Source organism: Quercus robur, chromosome 2 (assembly GCF_932294415.1).
Source record: "Quercus robur chromosome 2, dhQueRobu3.1, whole genome shotgun sequence".
Taxonomy (NCBI): domain Eukaryota; kingdom Viridiplantae; phylum Streptophyta; class Magnoliopsida; order Fagales; family Fagaceae; genus Quercus; species Quercus robur.
Genome location: NC_065535.1, coordinates 67,708,860 through 67,723,708, shown reverse-complemented (window position 1 = coordinate 67,723,708; position 14,849 = coordinate 67,708,860). Strand labels below are relative to the sequence as shown.

The window sequence follows — 14,849 nt, the reverse complement described above, 5'->3', positions numbered from 1 at the left end:
TTGAATTGCACTATAGAAAATGAGCATAAAGAAATGTAACTTAGGAAATGGAAATGAATGTGGTACTCTAACCTAATAAAAACTATCTACCCAATACAGAAAATTAATATTTTCATATGAATTTAGGGTGTGTTTAGTTGAGTTGAAAACAAAGTGAATAGAAAATGGAGAAAAGAAAATAAATAATGTGTGTTTAGTTACGAGGAAAAAGAGAGGAGAAAAATAATGGAGACTGATAATTTTTTTCTCTCAGCCCACCACAATTAAATCACCCCAATTCCGAATGAATACACAAGTGAAAATGCCCTGCAATAGTTGTCTAGGCTAACTGTCCTTTTATACTATGCTTCTTTTGTCTTTTTATATATTCATTCGGTTTCTTTTTTTCATTTGTGCTTATCTTCATTTTTTATTTCTTTTCCTTTTTCTTTTGTGCTTATCCTCTCTTCGTTTTTTTTTTTTTTTTCCTTCTTTTTTCTTTTCTTTTATTATGTGCTTGTCCTTTCTTTTCTCAAACAGTTAGCTGGTTTTTTTTTTTTTTTTTTTTTTTTGGGACAAATATTGAACTTCCTATCTTTTTCTATAAAAAGGGAAAAAAAAAGTATAAATGAAGTACCATTCATACACAATTTTTTAATAACAAAATGTGTTACTTTTTGTTTGATTTAATAGAGACATAACTCTCTATTTATACTAGAGGCGGAGCCAGAGAAGGGGGAGAGGGGAGGGGGCACCTGCCCCCCCTGAGTCCTCCTAAAATTTTCTAGCATATGTAGTCTAAAGTAATTACTTACTGACATGGAGGAAAAAAAAAAAAAAAAAGAAAAAAAAAAATGACTTCTACTTGGTTGAAAGTGACTCTAACACACAGGAAAAAGAAAGGAAAAAAAGCTCTCAAACACCAAACCATGTAAGCTTTTCACCAATTTCACTATTCCTACAAGTAGCTTTTGTCTTATCCTACGTGTTGCACCTATTTCACTATTTTTTATTTTTTATTTTATATCATTATTTACACCATTTTCACTATTTATGATACTTTTCACAGCATTTTATCCTTAAATGATGTTAGAGATACAACAAATTTTACTACTTATGTCTTACAAATTGGCATGTCACCAATTACAAAAATAATTTCAAACATTTATTCATTATATTTTTTAAGTAACACTAATCACATTTTTACTCCATCAATTTGTAAATTTTTTAGTAGCTATGAATTGGTTATTTTTGTTTATTTATTTTAATAATATGAAATATATTCATATTTGCTTACAATTGTTTATTTATTTTGTTATTATTGTTGATTAATATTTTTTAGATTAATTTCACTTTTAATATTGTCTTTTAATTTTGCTCCATCTAGACTAAAATCCCAACTCCGCCACTGATTTATACCAACTTCATTTTCTATCATCTCATTTTTCTTCTTAACCAAACAAATAAGTTTTTCATCTTTTCACTTTCTCATCCTTCCAACCAAGCACATATAATAGAAAACTAAATATTTTCCATCCTCTCATTTTTCTATCCCTTCCCCTTTTTTCTATCCTTCTAATTTTCCACCATTCCAACCAAGTGGACCCTACTCTGAGTAAATATTTTCCCACAACAGAGCTTTTATCAACTATGTACTAGGACAATACATTAAATTTTGTCAAATAGAGTAAGATATTAACACTATAACCATAATCAACACCGCACACACTTGGTATAATGGTCATTTCACAACTACAAAGTTCTTGTGAGGTGAGAGGCAAGAGTCGAAATTTAAGTCTTTAATTCAAATACTAAAATTTTAACAATTGTTTTCCATTAATTTGAAATGAAACAGGATGAGTTGCTGAATTGGTACCTCATGAGCACCACTCTAATGTGTGACACTGTGAGCCGTGCCTACTTTGTTATATTTGTATTTGATACATGTGAATTAGCATATTATCCTCCATGTACCACTTGAGCAAGTAAAGAGCTTTTTGATGGGGCCATGCTTTCTCGGCACGTAACTTCTCACAAATCATTTCCTTCCAGTATATGACTTCATGCACGACCACCACATTTTATTGTTGAAATTGTTGAGATTTCTTGAGAATGCATGCGAAACATGAGTTGCTGGCATTTTTTCCTTTCATTATATCCTCTAGAAGAAACCCATACCAATTGTTGAGATTTCTCTCCGCAAAAATTTTGCCAAAATAATAAATTTGACAATCAAGAAAAGTATTTTAGCAAATACTCTATAATAAATCTCATCACACTCAAGTATAATACAAAAAGAGTTTTTCAAAAAAAAAAAATTTATTGATACTAAAAGGGTCTGTTTGGATAGAACTTATTTTGCTGAAACTGAAAACTGAAAACTGAAAACACTGTAGCAAAATAATTTTTAAATGTGTGAATAGTATTGTGGGACCCAATTTTAATGAAAAAGTTATGCAAAAGTGAGATTTGTGGGTCCCGTACACTGTTCACGGGACCCACAGAACTAATAAAAAAACTGAAAAGTCAACAATTACCGGCTACTGTTCACATGAACAGTAGCCGTTGTTCCCTAAATGAGTGCGCAGCAGCAGAGGAAAAAAAAAAAAAAAATTGAAGAAACGTAAACGCAAACGCAAAAAGCTGGATCCAAACCCAGCCAAAATATTACATATACTTTACCATACACATCATTTTTCACTATTTCACTCTTGCTTTATATTCACGTACACTTGTATTTGCCTACTCTTACATGCAAAACGCTTAAATGTCCATTTGAGAATAATTTATTTAGTTTTTTTACTAAAAGTGTTATAAATAAAAGCTATAAACTAAATAAAATAAGCTTATTATTTTCTTCCTGAAACTACTGTAAAAAAAAAGAAAAAAAAAAGTAAGCAAAAAATCTTGAGGATAAGACCTGCAAAGTAATGATTTTTGACAAAAAAAAAAGGCTAAGGACCCACAGTAGTGGAAAAGTAAGCCAACTAAAAGTCATTACCAAACGAAAACTTCAATGGAGTCCTGTAACATGCAGGCAACAAATGTAACACGTGAGTTAGATGCGAAGATGGTTGTTGATCTTGTGTAGAAGGAGGTTGGGAACCCGAATGGTATCGATGTTACACTACAAGAAAATTGAGCTATTGCAGCAGGTGCAAAAACTGCCGCTATATGTCGCCTATTGCAGCGCATTTTTGGCCCGCCGCTGTACATCAGATCTATTGCAGCGTTCTATATGCCCACCGCAATAGCCCTAGTATTTCGCAGCATACTACAGCGGCGGGCCAATGACCTGCCACAATAGACCTGTTTTAGTAGAATTAATCTTAGATACATTGACCCGCCGCAATATGTACTCCTTTTTGCGGCGGGTTGGACCGCCGCAATAGACATTTAAATTTCCCTCTATTTTTTTGTCTTCCCACTTAAAGATCAAATAGTAAATTACACCCGATTGGCATGAAATTTGGCATGCATGTTAAGAACATATAGAAAATGTGATCCAACGGTTGGATTTTCAAAATTTGAATTCAACAATAAGTTATTGGTTGGTGTAACATTTTTTAAAGTTACATCAAGTGTAACTAGAACCCAACGATATATTTCTTAATTCGATGTGAATTTTGACAAATTTACTGTTATATTACATTATCTTCATATATTTTTCATGCATACAAAATTTCAAGGTGATCGAAGATTAATAATCATGTCATCAATCAATTATTTAAATTCAAGTTTTTGTAATTTAAAATAACGCATAAAAGATGAGTTTAAAGATCAAGTGGTAAATTTCACTCGATTGGCATGAAAATTGGCATGCATGTTAAAAACAAATAGAAAATGTGATCCAACGGTTAGATTTTCAAAATATGAATTCAACAATAAGTTATTGGTTGATGTAACATTTTTTAAAGTTACATCAAGTGTAACTTGAACCCAACGCTATATTTCTTAATTCGATGTGAATTTTGACAAATCTACAGTTAGATTACATTATCTTCATATATTTTTCAAGCATAAAAAATTTCAAGGTGATCAAAAATTAATAGTCATGTCATCAATCAATTGTTTAAATTCAAGTTTTTGTAATTTAAAATAACGCATAAAAGATGAGTTTAAAGATCAAATGGTAAATTACACCCAATTGACATGAAAATTGGCATGCATGTTAAGAAAATATAGAAAATGTGATCCAATGGTTGGATTTTCAAAATATGAATTCAACAATAAGCTATTGGTTGGTGTAACATTTTTTAGAGTTACATCAAGTGTAACTTGAATCCAACGCTATATTTTTTAATTCGATGTGAATTTTGACAAATCTACCGTTAGATTACATTATCTTCATATATTTTTTACACATAAAAAATTTCAAGGTGATCAAAGATTAATAGTTATGTCATCAATCAATTATTTAAATTCAAGTTTTTGTAATTTAAAATAACGCATAAAAGATGAGTTTAAAGATCAAATGGTAAATTACACCCGATTGGCATGAAAATTGGCATGCATGTTATGAACAAATATAAAATGTGATCCAACGGTTGAATTTTCAAAATATGAATTCAACAATAAGTTATTAGTTGGTGTAATATTTTTTAGAATTACATTAAGTGTAACTTGAACCCAATCCTATATTCCTTAATTCAATGTGAATTTTGACAAATCTACCATTAGATTACATTATCTTCATATATTTTTCAAGCATACAAAATTTCAAGGTGATCAAAGATTAATAGTCATGTCATCAATCAATTATTTAAATTCAAGTTTTTATAATTTAAAATAACGCATAAAAGATGAGTTTAAAGATCAAATAGTAAATTACACCCGATTGGCATGAAAATTGGCATGCATGTTAAGAACAAATAGAAAATGTGATCCAACGGTTAGATTTTCAAAATGTGAATTCAACAATAAGTTATTGGTTGGTGTAACATTTTTTAGAGTTACATCAAGTGTAACTTAAACCCAGCCTTATATTTCTTAATTTGATGTGAATTTTGACAAATCTATCGTTAGATTACATTATCTTCATATATTTTTCATGCTTAAAAAATTTCAAGGTGATCAAAGATTAATAGTCATGTCATCAATCAATTGTTTAAATTCAAGTTTTCGTAGTTTAAAATAATGCATAAAAGATGAATTTAAAGATCAAAGGGTAAATTACGTCCGATTGACAAGAAAATTGCATGCATGTTAAAAACATATAGAAAATGTGATCCAACGGTTGGATTTCCAAAATATGAATTCAACAATAAGTTATTGGTTGGTGTGACATTTTTTAGAGTTACATCAAGTGTAACTTGAACCCAACCCTATATTTATGTTTTTGTGTTGGTCATGACAGTAAGGCTAAGGCAGGTTCAGACTATTTGCTTATTGTACCGAGTAATTTTAGTAAAAGTACTCGTTTTTAAAGCTATTTAAGTTTAAGCTCTTTGGGTCATAGTCTAGAAATCTTTGAGGCAAAGCTCAAGCATCTAGTGTCAAGGTGTTTGGGTGTAAGCACCTTTTTTATTTTGACCTTTTAGAACTTTATATAAGCATTAAGTACACACTATTTCTAGTAGGTTTACTGCTGAATAGTTTGAAACTTGAAGCCCTTTGTTGTGTTTTATGTTAAGCTAATCTAAAACTATGCCTGATTCTTTTATTCTGAATGTTGGGACATGCCTGATTCTTTTATTCTTTTAATCTGAAACTATGATAAGCTAACTGACACTGAATGTTGAAACTTGGCCCACGTATTTGGTCATTAAAGGTAAGTTTCAATTGCATTGAATTCAGCCCAATATTTTAAAGAAAATTAAATAGAGGCATCATCCGTGGCCGCCACCTCGCCTCCATTAACGACCAATCACCTCTTGCTTTCTCCGCTGGAAACGTCACTCTCCTCAGTAATTCTTTGGGATTGTATGATCCTTATTCCACTCCTCAAATAATCATTCAAATATTTGTTTTTAGTTAATATAAATAAATAAATAAATATATATATATATATATATATATATATTTTGTGTGTGTGTTTTTTAGTGAGCTTTTGATATGATATTTTTTGGTTTCTTTTTTTTTTATTTTTTTATGGGAGATATTTTTGGTTCCTGATAAGAGAAAGAGTTGTTTTTTAGTGGCCAATTGTATTATTGTAAGTAAAAGTTATATCTTTTTTTGTGGTCTTCTTTCGTTTTCTTTTTTGTGGTCTCCCAGCCTATCCAAAAAGACCCCAAATGAGAAATATTTTTTTTTATTTATTTTAAATTTTCCTGGGTGACCAAACTATTTGTTTCAATTAGGTTAGGTGTACTCAGGGGTGTAGCCAGGAATTTGTACATGGGGGGGCCAATTCGAAAGTTGAAATCGATGATGATGAGTATCATTACTGTATGGATAGTCTATATTTTTAGGTTGATATGAATATTTTTTGAAATAAACTCATCGGATTTCATCTTGTTTGTTGATAGGGAATTCACATATTTGTTTACGTGATCCTAGATCACGATCTATCTCTTTAGATTGAATTCTTAAACATTTGGAGGGGTATTCATCAGGCATTAAAATATCAACATTTGTTTTTATAGCCACCGTGTCCTAATTTCTGAATTGCTAATATCTTTTTTCTTAAAGAATGCATCAATTGTTTTTCATTTGCTCATAATTCTTTTAGTTTTAAGAATATGACTCAAAAATTAACCTGAAAATAACTTTAAAAAATAAAATTTTAATTAGAAATTTTTACTTAATTATATGAATGTTATTCATACTCAAGAAAAAACAAAATTTCAACTATAATTTAAACAGTCAACTCATTTTTAATACGATTTTAATTAATAATAACCCCTCAAACAAAAACAAAAATAATTTAATTAATTTGTCTTTTATTATGTATTGGTTAATTTAATTATATAGCTTTGATTATTGTTGTTTAGCGTAACAATAATGCATCAATTGTTTTTTCTTAAAGAATGCATCAATTGTTTTTCATTTGCTCATAATTCTTTTAGTTTTAAGAATATGACTCAAAAATTAACCTGAAAATAACTTTAAAAAATAAAATTTTAATTAGAAATTTTTACTTAGTTATATGAATGTTATTCATACTCAAGAAAAAACAAAATTTCAACTATAATTTAAACAGTCAACTCATTTTTAATACGATTTTAATTAATAATAACCCCTCAAACAAAAACAAAAATAATTTAATTAATTTGTCTTTTATTATGTATTGGTTAATTTAATTATATAGCTTTGATTATTGTTGTTTAGCGTAACAATAAATGAAGTGGGCCAACAGCTTTTTGTTTTATTTGGAGTACCTAAAACTAGTGGCGACTTCAGGAAATTTTTCTAGGGTATTCCTTACACAGTTTAATAAAAAAATAAATTCATATATTGACGCTAACAACAACTAAAAAACACGCAAATTCATATTTGAACGAAGATTTTCTAAGTTAAAGTTAATACAAATCCACTTAGAAGATGAAGATGAATCTTTCACAAAAAATAAATCTTAGGTACATGGTTTCTTTATCAAATATTTGTCAAAAATAACTAACAAAATAATAAACAATAAATTATAATTTCATTTGAAATATTAATAAAATTATTAATTATTTTTATTTAATTGTTTAATTATTTTTCTTTACTAACCACTAGTAACCTAGCACACACCTCACTGTCAGTTTTGCACAATGTAAAAAATACAAGTACACTGCATCATCCACCTAATTCAACCCACTGTCTAACGTAGTTCATTTTTTATTTTTTTATTTTTGTCTTTTAATAATGTGTTGTTCTGGGTGTTGCTTTTAAGTACAGAAATACACAATTACATATTTACATATATACACTTACACAAAAAGCCAATTTAGCCAAAAGAGAACTAGAGGAAAGCACAAAAAGCCAATTTGGAAAGCCTAAGTCTAAGTCAGAGCAAAGAAAAAGAGAGATTTCAAAAGACAAAAAAATAGTCACAATGACAAGGCAGAGCAGAGATGAGATAAAAGAAAAAGAGAGAGAGAACGCCGCTCTCAGTGAGGCTCAGAGCAGAGATGAGATAAAGAAAAAGAGACAGAACTGAAATACCTTGATGTTGCCTGAGGTTCTTATCCCGATCTCGCCGTCGCGGTGTCGCCAATCTCCGATCTGCGCAACAGAATCTCTGATCTCGCCGTCAACTGCTCTGGGTGTGGCTGTTGCAGCGTTGCTGAGTTGCTTTTGCAGAGGACCTGAGGTTTCCGTTGCCGTTGGTTGTTGTCGTTGTGCTTTTCTGGTTTTGCTTTTTTTTTTTTTTTTTTTTTTTTTAATGGTTTTGCTTTACTTGATGAATCTGTTGCTCATGCTCTAGTTTCTTTAGGTTAGGTTGTAATCGCGTATATTGGGTTTTGGTTTCTTATTTTTTATTTTATTTTTTTTTTTTTTGAGATTCCGTAGGTTTGCTACGCTTTACCTTGTTTTTTTTTTCTTTTGATTGGGTTCCTAACATGTTGTTTAAGATTGATGACTAATATGTTGTTTAAGATTGATGATGGGCTTTTTTTTCCATGGTGGGCTGGTCCTGTTACATTTTTTTTTTTTAGATTTTAGTTCAAAATTTTTATCTGGGCTTTTTTTTTTTTCTTTTTTCGCTTGAAAGTAGAACAAATGATTTTTTTTTTTTTTTCTTTCTAAGGGTGTTAAAGCTGGGGCTGGGCTGGGAGGATAGTTGAGAAGTGGGTAGGGGGGGCCGACTGTCCAATGTTGAGGGGGCCCATTTATTTTTTCTTCCTAGTCTAATGGAATTTTTTTTTTTTTTTTGCAGGGGCCACGGCCCCCCCAAGCCTCTACGTGGCTCCGCCCCTAGGTGTACTGACTTTATTATTTTATTTGGTTAATTAATTTATTTATTTACTATGTTTGTTGATGTTTTAGTTTGCATTATGCTAATGTTTCTTTGGGGAATCCGAGTTTATCATTCTTGGTGGTGTTAGACACAGGCAGTGATTTGTTCTGGATACCATGTGATTGTCAGAAAAATGGTTGCGTAAAGGCCTTACAGTCATCATCTGGAGCGGTATGTTTACTTTTTTACTTTGAATTTTAGGTTTCTTTGTCATCGGTTTTATTACTTCCAATTGATATGGCGATATGGGTTCCTTTTTCTTCCTTTGCTATTGCAATCATATATGCTTAAAAACTTGTTAGAAAATTGGCTTGAATAGAGTGCATTAATTGCACATAGATTTGGCATCATATAGGAATATAACCCAACTTATTAAAAGATGAATCTGTCTTATATGGCTAGGAAAGTCTCAGTCAACTTGGATTGTAGACTTTTTTTTTCTTTTTTCTTTTTTAACTATGGAATTCTACTTGAAAAGGTACTATAGGCAAATAGAATAGTACTCATATGAATGAGTAAAGCATGGCAGAGACCAAGAATCCTAGAAAGAGATGTAGTCGTCTCATGTTAATATCACTAATGAAAATGAGAAAGAACCACTAAACCAAACAGATTTAGTGGTCTGATATACTATTGAATTTTTGGTGGGTATATAATCAATTGGTGAAAGTTGTCTTGCATATTATTATAAGATTATGATTCCTTCTCTTTGATTCCAATTTAGTTAAGTTTGAAATCTTGTGGAGTTGTTTCATATCATTTTTGTATTTGTTAATTGAGTTGTGATTGTTTTTATAACTACTAACAAGATGTGGCAGCCGCAAACATCCTGTTGATGATTGTCTGGTTGGTTGATGAGTAGTGAGTAGTAGAGGAAAAGAAAAACTAAATGTTATGAATTCTTAAACTTGATGTTGTTTTCTCAATGCTGATTTTGACTAGATCTACATTGGAATTACTTTCAGGGGTATGTTAAGTTAAACACAAATTCTTCATAGCAGGGATGGGTTTTGGACATTGGTTTAAGAAAATAATCGGCTCAAAGAAAGGGAAGCGCGGCAGTTCAAAACAAGTAAAGGTATGGAGCCCTTAAATTGCAATAATACTGCTAAATGGGACTATTTGCCCAACAGGCCTCCAATGGACCAAAAACTAAATTGTTATCTTCTTACTAATTTGCAATTCCTTTAGCTGTCACATTGAATTCCTACTAATTATAGGCTTAGAATTGAAATTAATGAGCTATTGTTGCTACATTATATATTGTTACTTGAAGACTGAAGAGGGGATTGAGTTTAGGAATAGGAAACCTAAATAGAGTTAGTCAAGGTTTTGGCTTAGAATTGAAATTAAAGAGCTATTGTTGCTAAATTATATATCGTTACTTGAAGACTGAAGAGGTGATTGAGTTCAGGAATAGGAAACCTAAATAGAGTTTGTCAAGGTTTGGGATTTATAATTTATGAGCTCAGGGATGGTGCACCTCCTTTAGGAAGTCCTAATGGTTAGTAATTGTTTTTGAATGCTTGAAGTGCTTTTTATTATATATCTTTCTTGAAGTTAAGATGTACAAATCTTGTGCTTGATATGAAAGTAGCTTTTCATGATAACTTTTCTTTTTCATTTGAAAGGCATGATTATGTTTTTATAATGATGCAATGGGCTTAGATATATTGTCTAGGTAGTATCAAATTAAAATATGGTGCTAGAATGGTGCATCCATTGAAAAGCATTATGTTGATATTTCTATACTTTCTTAAATTTCCTTCACCATCTGTTATTAATGGGTCTCAAGGAAAAGTCAAAGTCCTCTAAAGTTAAAATCTTTGCTATTGGCCGCTCTATCTCAACTTTTCTGATGGTTTTTTAAATGATGAATCTATAGGTCTACCTGCTTCTTTTGTAACTTGGGTTAGCCAAATGCCACAGTTCATTCTAGAGTCAGAAATCCCAAAGGTATTGACACAAAACCCAAGGGTATGTTGTACATGAAGCCCTATAGCAGCGCTTATTGACCGCCGCTATAGGTGACAACATATAGCGGTGGGCCTATCCTACCGCTAAAAGGCCTCTTCACCCGAATCGCAACCTCATATGGCGACAGTTTTTAGCTCGCCGCAATAGACCAAAAGTGCCACTAAATGGCAGATCTATTGCTGCGCTTTTTGCGACCGCCACAATTGACCTATAGCGGCACTGTAGCAGTGACGGGACGGCTCGCCGCTATAGGCCAAATGTACCTTTAGTGGCGCTGTTTTGGGCTTTAGTGGCGCTTCTGGCCCGCTGCAATAGCCCCTTTTTCTTGTAGTGTTATTGTGACTACGGCAAAGAATGACTAAAGGAAATCCTTCTAGTTAGAGTTCAACATTGCTATCAAAAAGCTAATAAGTGTGCTAATGGACTAGCTAAAAGGAGAGCCCCTTTCTCCCAGGATTTTACTATCTTTATTGAGTCCCCTCGAATGTTGCTTTACTTCTTAGTTTAGATTCTGTCCGTACCTTGTATGATCGTCATGTTAACTCCTTTTTGGAGTTTGGTTGGTTGTTAATGTTATACTCCTTTCTACCCAAAAAAAAAAAAAAAAAAAAAAAAAAAAAAAACCAACAACGTGCATGGTACTAGTTGACACTTACGGTGTAATTTTAACATTTTCTTTTCTTTCCTTTTTTTTTTTTTTTTTTTTTTTTTTTTTTTTTTCATATTGAAAGGTCAACCTTTTCCATTTTGGTTCGCCATGAAATGAAATGAACAAATGGGATAATTTTTCAACCATACACGTGTTTGCTGACTTTATTTTTTTATATATAATGAACAAGGGTTATAACATTTTCTAATATATATATTTTGCACAAAGTTTAACTATAAAATTGGTTATAATCTTAGGCTACAATCTTGTTCAATATATTTTTATTGGAGATAAATTTTGACAAATCTATCATTAGATTACATTTTCTTCTTCTTACATTCTCCATGCTTGCAAAATTTCTAGAAAATTAAAGATTAATAACTACGTCATCAATAGATTATTTAAATTCTAAGTTTTTATAGTTTAAAATTATGCATAAAATATAAGTGTATAGATCATATAGTAATTTTTATTGGAGATAAATTTTGACAAATCTACCATTAGATTACATTTTCTTCTTCTTATATCCTCCATGCTTGCAAAATTTCTAGAAAATTAAATATTAATAACTACGTCATCAATAGATTATTTAAATTGTAAGTTTTTATAGTTTAAAATTATGCATAAAATATAAGTGTATAGATCATATAGTAAATAATATCCAATTAACATAAAATTTAATATGTGTATTAAGAGTGTAAATAACATGCAATTCAACGGTTAGATTTTCAAAATATGTAATAATGTTTATTTTATTAAGTAAGGTTGCAGCCTTAGGCTACAGTCAGTTTTGTAGCTAAACTTTATCCATATATTTTTAACGCCCTAATTTATGACCATACCAGTTCTCATTTTTGTTATTTAACTTGCATACCTGCACCAAGAATATTTGAGTTGTGTCTCCCGTTGAGTTTAGAGACGTTTGAGAGGTTTGGGTTGAGTTGTTAGCTGTTGTGAATGTTGAGTAAAAAATGAATATTTTAATTGTTTTGTTGAATTTTTTATTCCAATTAATTCTTTTGTTAATGAACAGTAGGCCATCAAACCAAGAGAGTTATGTGTTGTTTGGTTCTAAAAATGGTGTATTCAATTTTCATTTTCATTTTTGTGTATTCATTTTCTGAATTTATATACGATAAAGACCCCATTTTTACATTCATTTCTGTTTAGCACTTGTTCCCTAATATTTTTTTTTTACTTAAAAAAAAAAAAAATAAATAAATAAAAACTTTTCTCACTTACACTAGTCTATTAGAATTCTAAATAGAATCAACATTTCTCTTTTCCCAAGTTCCACCCACGTAAAGAACCAAACATTTCAACCATTTAATGAAAATGGGTCCCACTCGTTTTCAGTTTTATTATGAGAATGACATGGATTTATTTTTGGAGAAAATAAAAAGGTTGAAAAGTTGTATTCAGTTTCTGGATTCAAATTCAGTTTTTGGAATACAAGAAATGAAAACTAAGTACAAAATACACAACTAAACCAGTTTTTTGTGGATTGAAAATCTATATATAATAACTAATAAGCCGAAACGTTTGACTTTTTGTTGACCACTTCTCATTGCGCCACATGGCTTGATAATTTAATGACACGATTACATTTAAAAAAATCAAAAATTGTATCCATTCGATTGACTAATTAAATAAACCATTTCACTGAAATTTTAAATAAGTTTGTGTTCAATTTGCCTATATAAATTAGAGACACACTGTTCTGTCTGAAGATTATTTCCCATCGACAACTTCGAAACAATTTCTACAAACATAGATGATGAAAATTCTTAGTCCCCAAGCCCCGTCAGCCAGCCTATTGCCACCGCCAACCAGTGAAATGGCTACAGGAAAAACTAACTTCTTTTGTTTTCCCCTTTCAATTGTAGTTCTTGGGATTCTCTTTTTTAATCTTCTTTGTTTGCGTGGTTTTGGTGGCTAAATTTCCTTTTTCTTCCCCTTACCGCTGTTGTATTGCATTGTTAAAAAAAAAAAAAAAAAAAAAAAAAAAAAAAAAAAAACAATAGTATAACTTCTGACATGTTTTTATTATATTGTTTTACCATTGCATGTTTTAATTTAGGCAATTTCCAAATTACACCATGCTTGTAGCAGTGACTTGAACAGTGCCTGCTACAAGTCTATGCTTATGGCCCCTTAGTCCCACCGAAACCTCTTCATCTCCTTTTTTTTTTTTTAACTATCTTTATTTTGTGATTTTGGATAAAACTTTTGGTTCATTGTTATTGACATCTTTGTGTTTGTCCTCTATGTGTTTGTTTAAATTCCCCAGTGTAATTTGATTTAGATTAACTTTTTTCTCTTCCCTCTGAATCTTGGGTTTTGCTTTTTCAGATTTAGGACTCAATTTCTGAATAAAATTTTGTTATTGAAATTTAATCTTCTCCACTTATGCAACACAGTAAATTCTCTCTAACCTCCACTACCAATTGAGTTTGGTCTTGTGCTATATTATTGCTTTAGTTTATGTTTTCATTGCTACATTTGAATTTGGAACAAGATATAATCAAGGAGAATAAAGTTGTAATGGGGTTGAAATAAGTTGTATATATTTTTAGTCTGTACATGCATGGTATTTGGGGGTTGAGTTGCATTGCCTTATTGTGTGTTTGCTCTTCTTGCATATATGGCAGTTGGGAAAGAACATTTTTTTTTTTTTTTTTTTTTTTGAGAAGTTACGAAAGAACTTGGTTCAAACAAAACATTTTTCATATTCTAAAAGTGACATAACTTCTATTTTCATGGATTTTTAAAAGGTAAAATTTAGTTATATCTGCATTTATGGATTGAACACGAACGGGCAAAATGAAAACCATGAAAGAACTAAAAAATGCTAATAATTATAAAATCTCATATTTTTATCCTTAATAATGAAATGGTGTGATTTATTGTGGTTGCTATTGTTCATCTTGCAGTTGGTTCTAGGCAGCCCAACATGCAAAGACATGGTCTTCTACTCCTCTTTATTACGCATCTAGACAACAGCATCTTGGTTTTTTATTTAGTATGTATGTAAAGTTGACTTATATGTATCCTTCTCAATTGCATTACACACAGTATGTACAATTTTGAAGCAAGTCACATAGTTTATTATTATTATTATTATTATTGAAAAATTTGATGCAAACTTTGAAAAGTGTAAAATGTCATTTTGGTCAATTTTGTAAAAAGTTAATTGGCCATTGAAACAAAAGTGTGTAAATATTAATTGTAAACACATCCAATTAAGAAGAACTTCAATCCTCTAATACACCTTAACTAAAAGATAAATGCTATAAATTTGTAAAGTTCTTATAAGATGTGATAAAAGTTATGCTATTTAACAGAATTAATGCATTT

General features: G+C 30.6%; 1 protein-coding gene and 2 long non-coding RNA genes across 3 annotated transcripts in view; 2 read left to right on the top strand and 1 right to left on the bottom strand.

Annotated features, from left to right (window-relative positions):
• The window catches only part of LOC126714658 (beta-glucosidase 13-like), a 137,309-nt gene that overhangs the window by 18,033 nt on the left and 104,427 nt on the right, over nt 1-14,849 (top strand). The gene's annotated exons all lie outside the window — the stretch shown is intronic.
• LOC126714663 (uncharacterized) overlaps nt 1-14,849 on the bottom strand; it is a 33,858-nt gene that overhangs the window by 18,244 nt on the left and 765 nt on the right. The window lies entirely within an intron of this gene.
• Nucleotides 8,745-14,637, top strand: LOC126714662 (uncharacterized). Its single transcript, XR_007651652.1, has 3 exons — nt 8,745-9,037; nt 9,832-9,944; nt 14,426-14,637. It is a non-coding gene; the product is annotated as an uncharacterized LOC126714662 (long non-coding RNA).